The 4,799-nt window shown below is 38.5% G+C and overlaps 1 pseudogene; it reads left to right on the top strand.

The window, feature by feature from the left end:
- The window catches only part of LOC123253650, a 119,518-nt pseudogene extending 115,555 nt beyond the window's left edge, over positions 1 to 3,963 (top strand).
- The last annotated feature ends 836 nt before the right edge of the window (positions 3,964 to 4,799 follow it).

Here is a 4,799-nt window from a genome sequence, read left to right as displayed (position 1 = left end):
ACATATATATATACACACACACACACACACACACATATACACAACCCATATATAGACAGAGAACATAGGATAATCTCATTAATGAATGATGATGGAAAATTAATTGATCTTTTCATAAAAAAATCTTTATGTAAAAAGTTATTCATCATCATGAGATATGGTGCACATAAGGGATGCAAAGTTTATATCTTTAGGAAAATGCCACCCCACCTATTTAACTCCTTTCACTTTGTAACTGGGGGTCACATTATGTCTCTGCACCTGAGTTTTTAAATGTATAAAATATGGAGGTTGGACTACATGATCTTTATTAACTCTTACTCAAAATCAAAGCTATAATTTATTTTTCAGTGCTAGACACCTTTGGCAGTCTGGGAAATCCAGAGTACAGTTCAGAATCATTAAAATGTATAGGATTATAAAGAAAAGTAATTATATTAAAATAATGTTAAACTGATATTTAAAAAATTTTTTAAATTCACTGACCAATTTAAGTATTCCTCTTCTCAATGTAAGATTTGCTTTGACTGAGTGAGTAAACTTTGTTTTATGCATTGTAAGAACCTTGTATAAGTTTAAAATTACACATAATAGGGAACCCTATTATTTAATAAGTATTTTTATATGAACACATGTAGACACTTTACAACTTTTCTTAGAATTATCATAAATAGCATTAATGAAACAAAGAAAAATACTGCTCTAATGTGGACTAATAACAACTCTGCATACAGACTGATATAGGAAGTAATGTTTGGTGCAAAATAATGTCATTAGCCGCATTAATGTTTTTCAGAGCAAGAATGAGTGTGTTTGTGTGAATTTTTATGCCTCTATCTCTCTCCTCTACTTGAAATCTCCTCTTTCTCCTCTCTCTCTTTCTCTCTTCTCTCTCCTTTCCATACCTGTCGTCCTTACTCTCCTCTATATCCATATTCTATTTCTCCCTTCCTGTGTCTTCTCTTCCATGTTTCTATCCTTGATTTATCTCTTTTCTCCTTTTCTCTATGTCTGTCTCCCCATCTATCTTTTCTACTATCTCGCCTCTTCTATATTTATCTTCTGTTCCCTATATCCCGTCTCTCCTTTATGTTCCTTCTATATTTCTCATCTTCTCTTATCTCCTCTGCCCTCTACCTGTCTATCCTCTCCTTTATCTCTCTCTATACTATCTCCCCTCTCCACCTGTCTCTCCTCCCCTCTTCTCCTGTCTCCGCTATCTCCCTTACCCTACCTATCCTCTCTCCCCCCTCCTCTATCTTCCATAAGCTTTTCTCTTCTATCAGTCCTTTCTACTATCACTGTACTCTTATCCACTCCTGTTTCTCCTATCCCCTATCTGCCTATTCTCTACCTATTTATCCTCTCTCCCCCTCTTCTCTTCAATCTATCTCTATCTCCCCTCCTGTCTCCTCCTCTATCCCTATACTCTATCTACAGTCTCTTCTCTCCCTTTATCAATCTCCCCTCTCAACACATCTATTACCCCTCTTCCTTTATACTTTACCTCTTCTCTTCTATTGTCTTATGTAAGGGGTAAAAAGAGGTTTTGATTGGGTGAATATTTTAAAAGGTTAGGTCGGCAGGGAATTGAATAATTATCCATTCCCAATTAAAAATAACTTCAAGTCAAAATGACTTTTATGGAAGTATATTTACAAAATATAGGAGAGAATGGAAGTAGAGAGATGAGAAAAGGGTAGAATAAGAGGTTTGTATTTAAGTCTACACTTTACTCTGGCAGGACTCCAGAGACTGAGCCAGAGCCTAAAAGTCAATTAACAAGGGTAAAATTTTACCCACAAGAGCTTCTCCCAATCAAGGGAGCCTTCCAGAGGCTAATACCTCCTGGGAGGTTAAAGGAGTCAGTCTTCTTCACTCACCACGTGCAGTTCTAAGAGAGAGATTTAAGAGCAGTCTCACCAAGGTCTCAGGGTCCCAGGTCCAGCACTTCTTCAGGTTCCAGCCAGAACCAGAAGAGTTCCTGTAGGTCCTGTTCACGAATCAGAAGACACTAGCTCACTCAACTCTCTCTTTTTAAAGGGGCCTCTTTTGCATCACTTTCTATGCCTTCCTCTTAGTTTGCATGTCCAATCACAACAGACGCTTTTCTTAGGACTGGCCAGGAGGCAGGCAGTAAATTCTGATTTGTTACTCATTCTAACACAGGTGGGTTACAGACCTCCCAACTTGTGAGTTAAGTGGAGATGTTTTCACCTTTGGTGATGTAAAAGGGAATTCTTGGTTATCTTTGAGTTCACACTTGTGAAAAGGGAATCCTTTGTTCTTTTTGCCTAATTGGAGTTAACACTTTGGTTGGGAATAACTTTGAATCAACCCAAGTTTGAACTAGGTGGGAGAAGCTTGAAAACCACTTAGTGAATTCACACCCTACCTAGTGCTAGGTGAGAAGCCAACAAGATACTTGGAGAGTTCCACTCTTTTTTCTAACTCAGTCAGAAACTTGTTCACACCCTCAGAAAGTGTGAACCTTTTTGATGAGCATTCACACCTCCAGAAGGTGCGAACTAGTTCCTACAAAGCCCATCCCCTGGGCAGTGCTAGACAATTTGGAAGCTGTGACTGGCCCCTGTGAAAAGAGGCAGGGACAGGCAACCACTATACAAGCCATGAAGGCTGGTGAGAGGCTGAGGAAAGGCTGGTGAAGGCCTCTGGAGGAGACCTTCTGGAGAAGAAGGTCTTCTGGCTGAGTCTTCTAGCTTTCCTGGTTCATGGAGGAGTGCTGGCTGGGGCACTGAGACCTTGGTGAGACTGCTCTCAATATCTTCTTTGGAATTCCACGTGGTGAATTTAAAGACTGAATCTTCTTCAACTTCTCTTAAGGAACTTCCCTTTAATAGAGACTCTGTGAATGAAGCTTCATTCACCTACTGGCCTCTGGTCCTCTGACTCTCTGCTGAGGGTTAATTAGATTTACCTAGGGGATCATAGCAATTTACCTACTATGTTAGATTCCTATTTCCTTATTTCTTCTACTTCTTCTCAGTTGTAAATACGTTCCCATAAAAGTCAATTTTGGACTGCTTTAGTAGTGCGAGAGGCTGAAGGGGCAGGGTGGGGGTGAGGAACAGCATGGTGGCAGAGCACGAGCCACCCAATGCTCAGCTGCCCCGCCACTGCCAGGAATTAGTGGCCTTCGTGTATCAGTAGCCAGCCTGCATCCCTCCTATCTGCCACAGCTGCTGCTTGCAGTCCCACAACTTGCCTGAGGGCTATGGGCAGGACCTCCAGCTGGCCCTCTAGCCTACACCAACCAGCTGGCTGGGGCAGTGGAGGATGTAAAGTTGGAGTATCCCACCCTACCACAGTCCAAAGAAGATGCTGAGGATTGGACCTATCCCATGAGGTGAGAGATGCAGGAAATCTTACCTGGATTGTTTTTGGGCCCATATTCTTCAGCTATGAAAAGCAAGCTACCTATGCCACAGAAACATGGAAGAACCCATGTAATATGCATAAGACAAAACACTGAAGCAAACTTTATTAAACCAAACTTTCAACAATTATTTAGGTATTTAGTACTGGATATTACAGACAATCCAGTTGAAAATATGATAGGGTTTTTTCCCCATGACTAAAGAATTTATTGATGGAAGTTTACAAACAGGAGGAAAAGTTCTTGTCCACGGAAATGCAGGAATTGCCAGAAGTGCTGCCTTAGTTATTGCATACATTATGGAAACATTTGGAGTGAAATACAGGGAGGTATTTACATACGTTCAAGAAAGAAGGTTCCGCATTAATCCTAATGCTGGATTTGTCCATCAGCTTCAGGAATATGAAGCCATTTATCTAGCAAAATTAACAATACAGATAGTGTCACCACTGCAACTGGAAAAATCGTTATCTGTTCAGTCTGGTACTACAGGCAACTTAAAACGTACACATGAAGAGGAAGAGGAATTTGGAAATATGCAAGTTGCAGCTGCACAGAATGGATAATGGTACCTCAGACCAATATTTATAATGTTTAAATTCCTGTATGTGAAGGGGGAAATACATCAATGATGTAAAATGGCAAAACACAAGTAGCTTTCTTTTCAATTACATGTTGCTTCCAAATGTCTTTCTCTGCAACTTCCTGAGCAACATTGTAAGAAGATGATGGACTTCTTGAATAGATGGCACTGATTGTTTTATTCTTTTTTTTTTTACACTTTACAGTTTTATTATAAAACAAGATTTTTGAATTTGCAAAGAAGTATTATTGCAATAATGCACTTTTCATACTTGAAAATTTCTTTTTTTGTATGATATAAAGTTATTACTTTAAAACAAAATGCATGTTGTTGGGGAGGCTCGTTTACAAAAATTATGTGTAATTTATAACAATTTACTAAAAATTTTGTTAAAATTCATTTTGTGTTCTGTTTATATATTTTTTATAATTTTACAATTATGGTGGAGCATCTTCGAGAAATACTAATTCAAGAATCTGCCATATTTTAAGTAAAAGGTTATGTACATTGATCACCCTTTCATCTTTGGAAGCTGTCCTGGACTTCTACTGATATACTTCAAAATCATGGCATTGGCCCAGCTTCTTGGAAAAACTTTTAATGAGAAGGAAAATACCTACTTTTGCCAATTATTTCTGGAAAAAAGTTAAGACTTTCAGGTGAATTTTCCTTTTTGGATTTTCTTTCGGTAAAAGTCAGTTGTATCTGTATTCTTTGGAAAATGGTTAGCCTTTTTTCTTTGTCCAGAACTATTCCAAATTCAGGTTACAACATGTACAATGTCATATTATTTACTATTTAATTTTCAAAAATTCTAAG

This window comes from Gracilinanus agilis, chromosome X (genome assembly GCF_016433145.1).
Source record: "Gracilinanus agilis isolate LMUSP501 chromosome X, AgileGrace, whole genome shotgun sequence".
NCBI classification, from domain to species: Eukaryota; Metazoa; Chordata; class Mammalia; order Didelphimorphia; family Didelphidae; genus Gracilinanus; species Gracilinanus agilis.
The sequence above is the reverse complement of the archived record's forward strand: the minus strand, read 5'-3'. Positions and strand labels throughout refer to the sequence as shown.